The 16,609-nt window shown below is 39.9% G+C and overlaps 1 protein-coding gene across 3 annotated transcripts in view; it reads left to right on the top strand.

The window, feature by feature from the left end:
* Positions 1–4,769: 4,769 nt before the first annotated feature.
* Positions 4,770–16,609, top strand: part of HHLA2 (HHLA2 member of B7 family) — a 51,624-nt gene continuing 39,784 nt past the window's right edge. Inside the window, exon 1 of one of the 3 annotated variants that reach the window (XM_089692237.1) lies at positions 4,770–4,876. The gene's annotated coding sequence lies outside the window, so the exon portion shown is untranslated. Of the gene's footprint in view, positions 4,877–8,057; positions 8,275–16,609 lie in introns of those variants that run through there. The other 2 variants (XM_089692238.1, XM_089692236.1) reach the window with 2 other exon arrangements.

Below are 16,609 nucleotides of genomic sequence, written 5' to 3'. Positions count from 1 at the left end.
CAGCAGGGAGGATTTTCCCAGCCATCTCAAATGTGTGAATGGGAAAATTAGTTCAGGTTTCCCTGCATGCTTTGCAGCTTCTACTCTGCTGTTTATTTTCAATTTCTAAAGACTATAAATCCCAGGGTACCTTACTACCTTCAAGCAGCAATTCTTGTACTGACTGCCTCCTGAAACTCCTCCTCTAAGCACCTCTGTAGATCAGAAGGCAGGTTCTGGGAAAAGTGTGACACAGAAGTGCCTACTCACAGGGCGTAGTGATTACGCGTCACAGAATTCAAGGAAGTAAATGTTTGGGGATCTTCACAAAGTAAGTTTACAAACTTAAAGATTGTTCAGATTAACTGGTTTCCTGCCACCTTATAGCAGAACTACTGCTGCAGGGCGGCAGGGCTGCTCAAAATCACACACACACGATTTTGCATTTCCGGGTAGGGGGCACATGCGCACTGTCCTACCTGCACCACCATTGGCGACTACAGATGTCGATCATCGGGTCCCGGCCAGAGATTCCCTGCCTGCACCCAGGGATCGCCAAGGAACACTGACCGTGGAGAGGTCTGTGTGTAATCAACACAGGTCTCTCTCCTGCCAGCACCAATATGCTGCTTTGTTTTGGTCTGCTTAGCAAAGAAATACACAGCAGTATGTTTTCCTAGTAAAACACACATACAGCGCACAGTAAAACAGTTAACCCTTTTCCCCCGGATGTTAACCCCTTCCTGTCCAGTGTCATTAGTACAGTGTCGGTGCTTTTTATTAGCACTAATCACTGCATTCGTGTCATTGGGATCTCAGTGACACCAAGTCAGTTCCCCCCAGTGTCAGAATTGCCCCCAACAGTCCTGCAATCCTGCTATAAGTCACTGATCGCCACCATTACTAGTATGAACATTTTTTTTTAAAATCCCAGTATATATACTGCCATTTGTAGACACTATAACGTTGACGTAAACCAATTAATTTGGATTTGGATTTTTTTTTTAGCAAAGACCTGTAGCAGAATACATTTTGGCATAAATTTATGACAAAATGTTATTTTCTTTATTTTTTTTACTGGACATGTTTAATAGCAAAAATTAAAAAATATTGTGCTTTTCTGAAAATTGTCGGGATTTTTTGTTTATAACACAAAAAAATAAAAAATGCAGAGGCGATCAAATACCACCGAAAGAAAGCTCAATTAGTGGAAAAAAAAGGACATAAATGTCATTTGGGTGCAGTGTTGTCAGTTAAAGTAACGCAGCGCCGTAACAAAAAAAATGGCCTGGTCAGAAAGGGGGGTAAATCTTCTAGAGGGCAAGTAGTTAAAAAAATTAATGTACTTTTGGTTATATTGTTGTTGTTGTTAGATGCCCCCTCACTTCCTGTCCTTTTTAGGTTTAGGTGGTGATGCCTCCTTGGTGACACCAAGCGGAACTGCACTCAGTGTGTTATACTGGTGTACTACTTTGATATGCAACCTTCAATGGGACATTTCATCTTTCCATTCCACTGTCCATTGTCCTGCTCTGGATTTCACTTGGCATAGGGAACAGTAAGCCCACATATGTGGCATTATGTGTATACATATACAAAATGCAGTGGTAACTTATATCAGCGTTGCACTATCCACAATTTTGAGTCCCCTTATGGATGTACAATTTATGGCAGTAGCCAAACTGGTGACCTTTTGTTTGCAGTTTCCTCATGTGAGAATGTTATATTCCATTGCCTTTAGTGTTTTACATGTTATAATTGCCATCACTGATGCAGATTTGCACTTTATACCTTCTATATACCTTGGATGCAATCAATCTTGTGTTTGCTGCTTACTTTTGTGGAGATGATATTGGACAAGGCAGCAGTAATCATTCGTATATTCTGCAGCAGTATATAATCAGCAAAAAATTTATTACGACTGTGATTTTTATGTAATTTTGCTGCTATATCTTGGTCTCTGCTTGTTTTCAACCTGCTGCTCCCACTTTTGTATTTGGTTTATTCAGGATACATATGCATTATGACTTGATAAAGACATCTGACAAGAGCGAGCCTATGATGCAACTTATGAATACCCTCGGGGGAGCTTATGTGATATTTACCTATCCACGTTGTTTCTTATCAAATATTTGAAAATTGATTCAGGTTTCTAAAACAGCACTCTTATTTCTGATGAATTATACCAGTATACATGCTGCTTAATACAATACGGTCCTGTAATCTAATTATGGATCAGAGTCTGAACATTTATCCAAACCTTCAAGAAAGAGCTCCTGTTTGCTTGTTTCCATATCAATCATTTTCCAGCCTTCTAGATATATAAAGGACCTGGACCCTAATTTAATTATATAAACTTTATTACTATGAACTTTAGCATTAGTTTGACCAGTGATATTATTATTATATTGTACATGCTTAGAGGCTACAGGAGGTTTGCCTTCTGCTTGTACAGGCTTAGAAGTTGCAGGAGAGCTTCATTTACTCCTCATGTCCAAACACCCCTGGAATGATTACAGGGAATAAAAGGGAACACAGTGGCATGGGTGCTGAGATTCCAGTCCACAGGTACTCACCACTAGGTGAGGACTAGGTGGAGAGATGCTGACAAAGACCTCAGAGGACTTCACTGAAGAACCTAGTGAGGGTGCCATCGAGGGTCAGACTGGAACAGCAGCTGGCAGGAGCACTGGAACCCACAGTAGGATGGAAGTATGGTCTGAGAAAGGTGATGGCAGGCAAAATGAAATCATGATCAGGAGGTAAGCCAATGTCTCGCCAGAATGTTAGCAGAGGAAAGCCATAATCAGGAGTTAGCCGAGAGCAAACGGGAATCTGGAGAAACAAGTCATGGTCATGAACTTAGCTGAGGTTAATAGCAGGCAGACAGAAAGAGACAAGTCCAAGGGCAGGCTGGGTCAGCATTGGGAAAGTGGTTATTAGAGTAACAGGTTCTAGGTTAAATTTCCAGGTAAACAACTGAACACCATCCAGCAACTTAATTTTTCATCTCTGTACCCTAAATAGGCCATCTGGCGCCAAAATTGGAAGTAAGTGAATATGTCTATGCATGTCCACAAATCAGTGTGACTGTGCAAATGAGAGTGCACACAAAAATGGCTGGAAATTAACCTTGTTTTTGAGTATTGGCACACGTACATATCTTCTCCTGATTTAGTTCTGATATTTATGCATGCTGCTGATCACATCAAAAAAAGTTATAAAATACTTATAGCTACAGATGATTAAGGCATATTCGCTAATACCTGTTCCATCCTGGTTTAGGTATCTCAGAGGGGATTTGAGTTTTTACATGTTTTTTTTTTGTTTGAATCCTTGATTTTTCTTTTTGTGATTTTTTTTTTTTTGTTTCCCAATAGATAATAAATTAGATTTCACATATTGTTATACCAGTTTGCTTATTTTAGGCCATCCAGAATATATCCCTTTGTTTTGGGCTTTGTGTACGGTATCGGATAACCTTTTTGCCAAACATGAAGTGAAGGAATCTCTCCGACTGCAGTAAATCCTGACAGAAGTTCTCGATCTCAATACCTAGCAATATTGGTGACCTAGTAGTTAGTTTTGATCTATCCCTAAGGCTTTTTGTAGATAAGGGTCTGATATATGGCCCTCCTAACCCTCTTGTATTGAACTGTATCATTCCTGTATTGTCTCCCTTTATATTGTAAAACACTGAGCAAACTGTTGGCGCTATATACATCCTGTATAATAATAATAATATAGATGTTAAAGGGGGACTCCGTGCAAAAAAAAAAAAGATGTGGTCCCTCAAATAGTGGACTGTTGAGGTCCATGATGAATTTTAAGAGGACACCCCCGGCAAAAAGAAGAAAAAAAAAGCACGAGGCTCCCCCAAATTCAAAACTTCATTACTGACCCTTATCCAAACATGCAGTAGAAAGGGGAAGGCAAGAGCATTGCCCCCCCCCTCAAACTGAACGAGGCTACATGCCCTCAACATATGAGGGTGCATTGTCAGGGACCCTCCAGGCAAAGCACCTTGCCCTCATGTTGCTGAGGACAAAGGCCCATTTTTTTTTTTTAAATGGGGACCCCCAGTGAATAATGGGTATATACAGTAGTGTCCCTACTCCTTCACAAACAAAAATGTAAACAGGCACACTTTTTTTTTTAAAGTCCTTTATTTAAAAACATCAAATGTCTCAAAATATGTCCCCTGGTGTAGATCCATGCCAACCACCATGAACAACGCACGCTGACTCATTGAGAGAAAAAAAACTGCAAACTGACAGATGCGTCAAATCTCAATGACTGCTTACAGCGATTGACAGCTCTCCAACCTTCCATTTGCAATGTAAAGGGGCAAAGTATATATGATATATATATATGATATAATTGCAAAAATACTGCCATGTGCCCATGTTTGGACAACGATGTCAGCCACTATCCCTGCCTCCTTGTTTACATGAATAAGGATTCCCAGGCTAAATCAATGGTTGTAAAGGATGCGACGGGTGCCAGCACCCACTTTTTTCTCAACAAGCATTTACAGAGAAAGCTGTCATACACTGTATAGTAGTGGTAGAAAAACTGCTACTATATATGATACTTTCCACCAAGCAGGTAAATGTATTTGGACTGCCCGAACAAGCAAAATTCAGTGTTCAGAGGGAACCGAAAGCTAATACCTATAAGAGATGCAAGAAACAGCTGAACAGTTAGTTTTAGAAAAACTGGTCTTTGATACAGCAAAAGTATGTCATATCAACATGGTTAAAGTCCAGTCATTTAACTACCTTTAAACTGGGTGAGTCTGTTCACCTTTGCTCACATGCTTCTTATTCTTAAGAAGCTTACTTCTTAAGAAACTAAACTTAACCTAAACGTTAAGTATTCTTGGGTTTCCTCGTAGGTAAGAAACTTTTTAAAACCATTGTTTATATTTTAACGTTTATAGTATATAAGGCGATAACAGATTTTTGAGAAGGATCATTCCACTTCTGCCTGTGTGCCAGAATTTCCACCTGCTATGTACATTATGTTAATATGTTGTAGATACAGATGAATATTGCAAGACATGCATCCTATCCAGGAGTGTAATGGCACTCATGGGCGAGTGCCTAGGACAGCAATATTGAGAGCAGTACCAAATTGTGATAACTTTCTCTTTGTGTTGTTTCTCTCTTCGTACCATCTCAGGATTAAATTCAGCAAGAGAACTGTAGGGGGCAAAGGATGAAGGAGGAGTCAGAAGGCTCTTTAAAGTTTGGGGAACATAAAAAACAGCTCTCATTTTTTCTTATTTGGCAGCCTATAGTTCCTATAGCACATTCTAGGATTAAAGTTTACAGCTTCCTGATCACTTTTACAGTGCTTGGAAGGGCCTGAGTGTAAAAAAACCCATAAATTTAAATAAAATAACAGAAAACTTTTTGTAAGCACCATCCCCCATCCCCTCCCCCATGTGCGTTATATGTAATCAGTGATTGCACCACACATGTGAGGTATTGCCATAAGCGTCAGAGGGAGAGCAAAAATACTGTCATTGCTATGTCACAGGCGTGCAATTTTAAATCTTGACATTTGGTATCAATTTACTCGATGCAACATCATCTTTTGTATTTTACCAAAAAATAGGTATTATCTACTTGCCGACCACCCTGTAGCAGTTTTACTGCTACAGGGTGGCCACTCTGCGCAGAATCACGTATATATATGTAAAGATCTTCCAACATAAAAAAATTGCAACAACCACCATTTAATTCTTCAGGCCCTCTGCTTTCAGAAAATACATAATGTTTGCGGGTTTTAAGCATTTTTCTAAAATGCTGATTTTAACCTGTATGTGAAAAACATAAAATTTTCCCTGTAAGGCAAATGGTTTGCTAATTTGTAACCTGTTCATGCCAAGAGTACACAAATATGCAGCCTCTCGGTGGGTGAGTCTTGATGTTGAGCGGCTGCATATTTGTGTACCCAAATGTAAGCAAACCTTTGCCGCAGCCAATCACTGCAGTCACATGTTCATAAACCCTGCCCTGCCTCCCAGCATCAGAAACCCCTTAAAGGGCTGGGAGTGCTGGTGTTAAGGGCTTAATATTCAAAAGAAACTCACCAATTCATCCATGTCACCATGATTTATTTATTGTCACTTTGAAACCCCCCCCCCCCTAGCATTTCTAACCATGACTATCTTGAGTAAGGGCAGATAACACTGTTCAACAGGTAAAAAGTTTTGGGCATAAAATTAGCTAATCTTACATAATTTTGGGGTGCTGAAAATGAAAATGACCCTAAAAAATGTTGATTGGCTCTAGTTTCCATGATATATTCGCCCATCTAATGACGTAAGCCATTCAAAATTATGATGCAACTTCAGCTGCATATTGCGCAATTGATACTGGTGACCAATAGAAAATTGCATGTATACTGAGATGATGCAATATTAGCCTTTAATTGCATCACTTCACTGCATAAAAGCTGCAGTATCTGTAGCTGATTGTAGTTCGACAGCGTCTTTACATTTCGTTTTATGCTTATATAGGCTACTCAGTAATGCCTCGAACTTGTGTGAATAAAGCAGATAATTTCTGCTATATCTGCGGTGAAATAACTTTTATCTCACAAAAAAGGAGGATAACAGGAATGATTAAGAAAGCCTACAACTTGTATTTTGGCTGCAAGATAGGAGACCAGGACAAGAGCTGGGCACCACATATATGCTGCAATTCTTGTGGGACAGCACTGGAGCAATGGTTGAATGGAAAAAAGGCATCTATGCCTTTCGCTGTGCCAATGATTTGGAGAGAACCAACAGATCATGTTAGTAATTGTTACTTTTGTATGGTGCCTCCAATTGTAAAAGGGCTAAATAAGAAGAAAAAGTTATCTGTGCACTATCCAAATATTCCATCGGCAATACGTCCAGTTCCTCATGGAGAGGGGCTACCAATTCCTAAAGCACCAGAATCCTTCGTGGTTGAGTCAAGTTAGGAAGAACCTGAAGCGTGTAGTCACGTGCAGTTGTAAGAGATAGCCCTTTCCTCGAATACAAGAGAAAAGCCAAGAGAAGCAAAACCGACACAAACTGAAGACAAAACTAGTGAGAATCCTAAGTATTAAAATGATTCAACTTAGCTTATGGCTATAATTTTTCTTGGTAATCCTATGCAATATATTATGCCATTTAGGCTTTGTTATGTAGTCAATATCACTTGCTTTATATTTGTGGAAAGACATCTATCTATATAATTATTGTGCATTATGTAGTCATTACGCCTATAGTAGAAAACTTTCCGTTTACAGAAAAACTAGAGCCAATTGACAAATTTCATTGTTATATTTGAACTCAGAATGTGAAATTCATTAAGAAATGGATCCTTTTGTTTCCAAAACTGGCAAAAAATAAAAATTTGTTGAACAGTGTAATTTATGTGGCATTTACTTCCTGGAATCAATCTGCCCTTAGTTCAGGAATGCCGGCTTGAGGGCGTGATGAAAAAAACCCTTTTCCAGAAGAAAGAAAAAATGCCCATGATGACCCCTGGGATGTATGGCATCATTTTGGCCTAGGTCAGAAATCAGGGAGCAACTGAAGAAATGTAAAAAAAAAGTTTCAAACAAGTAAATCTAACATACTTTCCTATCTATTTTTTAACTATTTTTTGTTCAGTCAGCGGGCTGATGAAAAAAAATAAACATATTCCTCAATCCACACAAGTGAGGTTGATAGAGGAAGCCTCCCCACTGGGACATTGTATTCTGACTGCAGGGACTCTCCACTGGCTGCAGTTGGCAGATCGAGAAAAATTTTACAATAAGTCCATTTGACAAAAATTGATCCAATGAATGAGTTCTGTCAAACAGGCATGGCCACAATTAGTTTTAAATTTGGCTACTTCCTGCTGAACCGGCTAAATTTCGATACATCTATGGCCAGCTTAAGGCTAGAAGGATATAAAAAAGCTAATGTTGACTGAGAGAGTAAAGTTCCAATTTAAGCTACTAGACATACATGAATGCCAGGCAGCAATTTTAAGAAGAAGATACGATCAGATCAACAAGGGTACCCTGTTTGTTTATAGGAAGAAGCCAGTGGCTCCTTTAGGCACATGTATGCACGTAATGTGTAGCAAGTTATAATATTCTATTAGTTTAATTTGCATTGATTGGAGGATATACTGGCAGTATCTTCACATAGTTACTTGGATGATAACAATGTGAGCTGAAACTAGAAGTAGACAAACCTGTTGAACGGCTTATAAGTGTATGACAGAATCAGACTTCAGAAGCACGGAGGGTTCTGCTAAGGTAAGAGTTCAGGATTTGTAAAAGTGTCCTAATTTGAGGAAGAGTGGGGTGAAAAGAGTTACCTAGTGTGGGCCAGGAAATCGATGAAGAGGTCTTTTTAACGCTTAACTTTCAAAAGCCTATTGGATATGCAATGTAATTCCCTAACTAGATAGAGCAGCATACTCACTGGGTTTGTTAGTGTCCAAGGTCATTGTGACAATAAACAAGTAACATTGCTGCCACAATTTAATGTCGTTATATACAATGTCCTAGCACAGAGCAGTGAAAGCTTCCCACTCGATGGAGCCATCTGCAACCGAGATTAAAGAAGGGGCCAAAACTTCTCATTTGAAAATTTCAATGTGCACAAGAAGAGTGGCATGGGTTTAACACGTAAAACTATTTAAAAAATCTTTAAGTCTGCTCTAAAAAGCTGTTATCTTGCAAAAAACAAAGAATGAATTACTGATTAATGTAATAAATGAAAAAGCATAGTATCTTTTAAAGATTTCAGAAACTCAATGTTTCAACTTACTATAAGAATAACTTAATGGCATATTTCTGTTTGGAGTACCTAATGTATTGTACGTACAGTTTGAAAATGGATAGAAAACTGGCTAAAAGGTCGTATTCAGGGAGTAGTGATTAATGATTCATACTCTGAATGATCTAGGCTTTTCAGTGGTGTACCCCAAGGTTCAGTGTTGGGACCCTTACTTTTCAATATACAGTCAGGTCCATAAATATTGGGACATCGACACAACTCTAACATTTTTGGCTCTATACACCACCGCAATGGATTTGAAATGAAACGAACAAGATGTGCTTTAACTGCAGACTGTCAGCTTTAATTTAAGGGTATTTACATCCAAATCAGGTGAACGGTGTAGGAATTACAACAGTTTGCATATGTGCCTCCCACTTGTTAAGGGACCAAAAGTAATGGGACAGAATAATAATCATAAATCAAACTTTCACTTTTTAATACTTGGTTGCAAATCCTTTGCAGTCAATTACAGCCTGAAGTCTGGAATGCATAGACATCAACAGGCGCTGGGTTTCATCCCTGGTGATGCTCTGCCAGGCCTCTACTGCAACTGTCTTCAGTTCCTGCTTGTTCTTGGGGCATTTTCCCTACAGTTTTGTCTTCAGCAAGTGAAATGCATGCTCAATCGGATTCAGGTCAGGTGATTGACTTGGCCATTGCATAACATTCCACTTCTTTCCCTTAAAAAACTCTTTGGTTGCTTTTGCAGTCTGCTTTGGGTCATTGTCCATCTGCCCTGTGAAGCGGCGTCCAATGAGTTCTGAAGCATTTGGCTGAATATAAGCAGATAATATTGCCCGAAACACTTCAGAATTCATCCTGCTGCTTTTGTCAGCAGTCACATCATCAATAAATACAAGAGAACCAGTTCCATTGGCAGCCATACATGCCCATGCCATGACACTACCACCACCATGCTTCACTGATGAGGTGGTATGCTTAGGATCATGAGCAGTTCCTTTCCTTCTCCATACTCTTCTCTTCCCATCACTCTGGTACAAGTTGATCTTGGTCTCATCTGTCCATAGGATGTTGTTCCAGAACTGTGAAGGCTTTTTTAGATGTCGTTTGGCAAACTCTAATGTGGCCTTCCTGTTTTTGAGGCTCACCAATGGTTTACATCTTGTGGTGAACCCTCTGTATTCACTCTGGTGAAGTCTTCTCTTGATTGTTGACTTTGACACACATACACCTACCTCCTGGAGAGTGTTCTTGATCTGGCCAACTGTTGTGAAGGGTGTTTTCTTCACCAGGGAAAGAATTCTTCGGTCATCCACCACAGTTGTTTTCCGTGGTCTTCCGGGTCTTTTGGTGTTGCTGAGCTCACCGGTGCGTTCCTTCTTTTTAAGAATGTTCCAAACAGTTGTTTTGGCCACGCCTAATCTTTTTGCTATCTCTCTGATGGGTTTGTTTTGTTTTTTCAGCCTAATGATGGCTTGCTTCACTGATAGTGACAGCTCTTTGGATCTCATCTTGAGAGTTGACAGCAACAGATTCCAAATGCAAATAGCGCACTTGAAATGAACTCTGGACCTTTTATCTGCTCATTGTAATTGGGATAATGAGGGAATAACACACACCTGGCCATGGAACAGCTGAGAAGCCAATTGTCCCATTACTTTTGGTCCCTTAACAAGTGGGAGGCACATATGCAAACTGTTGTAATTCCTACACCGTTCACCTGATTTGGATGTAAATACCCTCAAATTAAAGCTGACAGTCTGCAGTTAAAGCACATCTTGTTCGTTTCATTTCAAATCCATTGTGGTGGTGTATAGAGCCAAAAAATGTTAGAATTGTGTCGATGTCCCAATATTTATGGACCTGACTGTATGTTATATTTATAAATGATATAGGGTCTGGGGTTAAAAGTACCATTTCAGTTTTTGTAGATGACACCAAGCTGTGCAGTGGAAAAACTTCCTTACAGAATGTCTCCAATTTACAAGCCGACCTCAATGCACCATTTAATGGAATAACTATGTGGCAAAAGAGATTTATTGATGAATGATGATAAGTGTAAAGTTATGTACTTGGGGGCTAAGAATATGTATGTATGTATCATACATACTAGGGGGAGTACAACTGGGAGAATCAATGGTGGAGAAGGATCTGGGAGTTCTGGTAGATCATAAACCTAAAGAATATGTTACCGCAGTATTTCATATTCCTGATATGTGACTGCTGTACCATGTACATGAAGGAAAAAATGTCCTGGATGGGGCCATCCCCAAACTGTTCACACAAAATTGGGAGCATGAAATTGTCCAAAATGTCTTGACATGCTGACACCTTAAGAGTTCCCTTCACTGGAACGAAGGGGCCAAGCCCAACCCCTGAAAACCACCCCACACCAAAATCTCCCCTCCACCAAACTTTACACTTGGCACAATGCAGTCAGGCAAGTATCATTCTCCTGGCAAGCACAAAACCCAGACACATCCATCTGATTGCCAGACAGAGAAGCATGATTTGTCACTCCAGAGAACATGTCTCCACTGCTCTAGAGTCCAGTGGTGGCGTACTTTACACTACTGCATCGCACTTGGTGAAGTAAGGCTTGGATGCAGCTGCTCAGCCATGGAAACTCATTCCATAAAGCTCTCTATGTACTGTTTTGTGCTAATCTGAAGGCCACACAAAGTTTGGAGATCTTTAGTTGACACTGCAGATGGTCGGTGACTTCTCGCACTGTGCACTTCAGCATGCGCTGACCCCCTTCTATCATTTTACGTGGTCTACCACTTCTTGGCTGAGTTGCTGTTGTTCCAAGTTTCTTCCACTTTGTTATAATACCACTAACAGTTGACCTTGGAATCTTCAGTAGCAAGGACATTTCACAAATGAACTTATTGTACAGGTAGCAACCTATCACGTTACCACGCTTGAATTCACTGAGCTCCTGAGAGTGACCCATTCTTTCACAAATGTTTGTAGAAGCAGTCTGCATGCCTAGGTGCTTGATTTTATACAGCTGTGGCCATGGAGGTGATTGGAACACCTGAATCCAATGATTGGGAGGGGTGTCCCAATACTTCTGGCAATATAGTGTGTTTTTGCTCCTGTCCAAATCATTAGTAAGACCTCACCTGGTATACAGTATGCAGTTCAGTTTTGGGCAGCAGTTCACAAAAAGAATATCAGAGAACTGGAGAGAATACAGAGAAGGGCAACCAAACTAATAAGAGGCATGGAGGAGCTCAGCTATGAGGAAAGATTAAAGTGTTACTAAACCCAAAACAATAAAATCAGTCTGTATATGCAGTAAAGCATGCTTGTTATGCTCACTGTTGAACCTTGGGGGTTAATTCTCTGCATTGTGTAAAAAGGCTGTTTGAATATGTCTTCTCTGATCCTCCCCTTCTTCCACAGGCCCCAGTCCATCTGCTGATAGAATGGTCTTGGGGGCAAGCTGCACATGCTCAGTTTGGTGTGTATTTCTAGAGAGTTTTTTTTTCCTTGGGAGAGTGCATGTGATCTGCACAGGGCCAATCAGCACTGTAGAGACAGAGGATCAGGAGTCCTGCAGCCTCATAAGAGGCAGAATGAAAACTCCTCCTACAAGCTTTAACCAGTGTTCTGCTGGACACTGATAAGGTTTATATTTACTAAAATAATTGCATTTCCATGTTCTGTGAACTGTGGGAGACCAGTTATAGTAAATTCAGGGCTCTGGGTTTAGTAACACTTTAAATAAACTAAATGTATTCTCTCTTGAGTAGAATCAATTAAAGTGTTACTAAAACCACAACAGTAAAACCAGTCTGTATATGCAGTAAAGCATGCTTGTTATACTCCGTATGTAACTTAAGGGGTTAATCCTCTGCATTGTGTAAAAAGAATGTTTGATCCTGTCTTCTCTGATCCTCCCCTTTTCCTACTGTCCCAGACTCATCTCCTGATTGAACAGAGCCTAGGGAGCAAACTGCACATGCTCAGTTTGGTGTGTATTACTAGAGAGGTTTTTTTTCTTGGGAGGATGCATGTGACCAGCACAGGGCCAATAAGCGCTTTCCAGACAGAGGTCAGGGGTCCTGCAGCCTCATAGGAGAGTTAGAGGAGGATGAAAACGCCTCCTAAAAGCTTTAACCAGTGCTCTGTTGGGCACTGATAGAAGTCACAAGACTGCTCTAACTGCTGATGAGCAAAGGTATTTAACAGTTTATAGTTACTAAAATAATTGCATTTCCATGTTCTGTGTACTGTGGGGGACCTGATATAGTCAATGCAGGGTCCTGGGTTTAGTAACACTTTAAATAAACTAAATGTATTCTCTCTTGAGTAGAATCAATTAAAGTGTTACTAAAACCACAACAGTAAAACCAGTCTCTATATGCAGTAAAACATGCTTATTATACTCACTGTGGAACTTAATGGGCTAATCCTCTGCATTGTGTAAAACGAATGGGGGGCTATAATCACTATGTGTAAATACATATGTGGTCTGTTCTGCTTTCTCAATCTAAATATTGCAAATGAGATCTCTATAACTGATTCAGTTGTGGTGAGATAGCTGTAATTTACAATCTCAGTAGTACAGGCAGAAAGTGACTCAATCAAAATAACATCTTGCAGATCATTGAACGCTGTAAATTGAAAGCTTGTGCAGATAATAAAGATGAACATCAGATAGGTAAAAAAAAATCATAATAGGTCTAGCTCCAGCAGTACATGTGCTGCATGGAGGCTAAAGCGGTACACTGAAAAGAGGGTGAGGCTAGCTATGCAGAGCATCTCCTAGCTACAGAGTAAGGAAGGAACAAACAAACAGCAATGTATGATAACATGATATGCTCTGTATTGTGAACTTGATCTTTAGATATTCACTTTCAGGTCATTATAGAAGACAAGGGGGCACTCTGAAAGGAAAAAAGTTAAAATCGACAACCACATCCATAAGGCTTTTTCTCAGTAAGAGCTGTGAAAATGTGGAATATACTCCACTATTTCTGGCCAGCTGAGCATATTGTTTTAAAAAAGAGCTGGATGCATTCCTAGATGCACAAGTTATAACTGGATACTAAGATTTATAGATCATAACAAATAGGGATTGTTGATCCAGGAAATATCCAATTGCCTCCTGGAAGTTTCAGGACGAATTTTGTTCCCCCGCTGGAGCAAATTAGACCATGCATCATAGGGATTTTTTTGCCTTCCCCTGGATCTCCTGTGGATTTTGGCTTGCGTATACAAAGTGCAAAATCTTGTGCAGCTCTGCATAGAAACAAATCCGCTTCCAGGTTTTATTGTCAATGCTTAATTAAACAAGCTGAAGTTAGAAACTGATTAGCTACCATGCACAGTTGCACCAGACATTGCACTCTCTGGTTTTAGTAAATCAACCCCAAACTATGTAATGATGGCCACACATCAATATGATGATTCATTTGATCATTCAATCTGATGAAACTGATTGAATTGACTATAAACTGCAGGCCAAAGTGAATCAATATGATGATTCATTTGATCATTCAATCTGATGAAACTGATTGAATTGACTATAAACTGCAGGCCCTCCTTTCAGTCAATTCAGTGAGTTCTGTGTAGAAGATCCGCTGTACTTGAATTTCATCAATTGTTTCTGATCAATTGAACAAACATCAGTGTGTTTGTCAGGGAACCTAATATGATTCAATTTGGTTAGATAATTGTTTTAAATGGATCGTTTTCATTTTTAAACTGTCAATACATATTTTTTATTGATAATCTCAATCGATTGTAACAATACATATGAATAAAGAGTGTGTTGCACTGTCCGTTCCCTTAAATGCAAAGTCCAGTGATTGCAACAATAACCTGTGTTTCAATATTTTAATTATTTTAAATTCATCTCAAACCCCTATGTGTCTGGCCACCTTGAGTCTTGTCTGCTGTGGCTTATTTAACAAATGTCATATAGATGTACTTGATATACACCTGATGATAGGAATCAGAATATACGGTAATAAAAGCCAAATGACACTTTGTTGGACGCTCTTTCACTTAAAAAATGGCAAATAATCCTTTTAATGCATGACTATTAGTGGCACATGGGCTAATTTTTTTTCAGCACTAGATTGTAGCTTGCACTGTTGTGTCTGTACACACCATCTGTGTCATTATCAATGTACCACGACTGATCGAAACCCGGGGTTTAGTAAGATTTTTGGAATTTCAGTTGTCTTTACTTATATTATTCTGGTCAGATGAGTTATTTTTACAACAAATGCCCTACCCATGTGAATAATGTTGGCAATGTTATAATAAAGGAATGTAGAAATGTCAGTGATCAACAAAAAACACCTTTTGTTTTGAATGACCATAGTTGGTTTCAGTTTTGTTCTTGTGTAATGTTGCAACTATTGTTAATGAATGTTTTATTATCAGCTGTTACTATGTAATCTGCTAAATGCAAAGGTTACCTATCTATTATTATTTTGACAACCAGTTTGGAGTATACCTGATTTTTGCTTAGAACTGGTAAACAAGTTTCCTTTTACCATGCTCCACTGCTACTGCAGAACCCAAAATGCCTGCACATGTTGACTTCATACATTTATTTTATTTATTACAGGTACTTAAGTGAGTGACGAATCACGTTTCTCTGTCTGGCAATCCGATGGAGGTGCCTGGGTTTGGCGGTTGCCAGCAGAATGATACTTGCCTGACTGCATTGTGCCAAGTGTAAAGCTTGGTGGAGGGGGGATTATGGTGTGGGGTTGTTTTTCAGGGGTTGGGCTTGTCCCCTTAGTTCCAGTGAAGGGAACTCTTAAGGCGTCAGCATACCAAGACATTTTGGACAATTTCATGCTCCCTACTTTTTGGGAACAGTTTGGGGATGGCCCCTTCCTGTTCCAACATAACTGCACACCAGTGCACAAAGCAAGGTCCATAAAGACATGGATGAGCGAGTTTAGGGTGGAGGAACTTGACTGGCCTGCACAGATTTCTGACCTAAACCCAGTAGAACACCTTTGGGATGAATTAGAGCAGAGACTGCAAGCCAGGCCTTCTCGTCCAACATCAGTGCCTGGCCTCACAAATGCACTTCTGGAAGAATGGTCAAGCATTCCCACCCTCCTAAACCTTGTGGACAGTCTACCCAGAAGAGTTAAAGCTGTTATAGCTGCAAAGGGTGGGCAAACTCAATATTGAACCCTATGGACTAAGACTGGGGTGCCATTAAAGTTCATGTGCGTCTAAAGGCAGGCGTCCCAATACTTTTGGCAATATAGTGTATATGCACAGGTGTGCCAATGTTTTAAATCAGGTATGCAGTGTGCTGAAATGCATTAGTCAGAAAATTCTATGTTCGCCTTTCCAGTGGAATGGTAAAGCAATAAAAAAAAAAGGTTTGCCAACACACCCACCTTATCTCTCTTGTCTGGTAATTCAAGTACTCAATACAAAAGGTATTGTTGATGCTATCCTCAATAATGGACGCAAGCAGGGCTGGATTTTTACTGATAAATTCAATGGTAAAATATAATGGATTTTGCCAGCAAGATTAGTCACCACTGAACAGAAGATACCCTATTTGTCTCTTCTGTCAAAAAGCCTTCACCTTGTCTGTCAGTATGTATGTACACTGAGCCACATATTCACAGCTCAAGGCAATTTAATGGCACTTTTCTGTGCCGTGATGACATGACTCCCATTTGCGTGTGCAGGAGTGACATCAATGTGGTTCAGCCAATCAAGCAGCTGAAGAGTCTGAACCCAGAAGGAAGACCGGGAGATGATGGAAGCACCCGTGACAGGCAAAAGCGCTGACACGGCATTGCTGGAGGGGATTACTTGGTGTATACTAATACATTATAGCATAAA

The sequence above is a fragment of the Staurois parvus genome, unplaced genomic scaffold (genome assembly GCF_062004578.1).
Source record: "Staurois parvus isolate SC_StPar_1 unplaced genomic scaffold, SC_StPar_1.0 ptg000580l, whole genome shotgun sequence".
Lineage (NCBI taxonomy): Eukaryota > Metazoa > Chordata > Amphibia > Anura > Ranidae > Staurois > Staurois parvus.
Note: the sequence above shows the minus strand (reverse complement) of the source record. Positions and strands in the feature narration are given on the sequence as shown.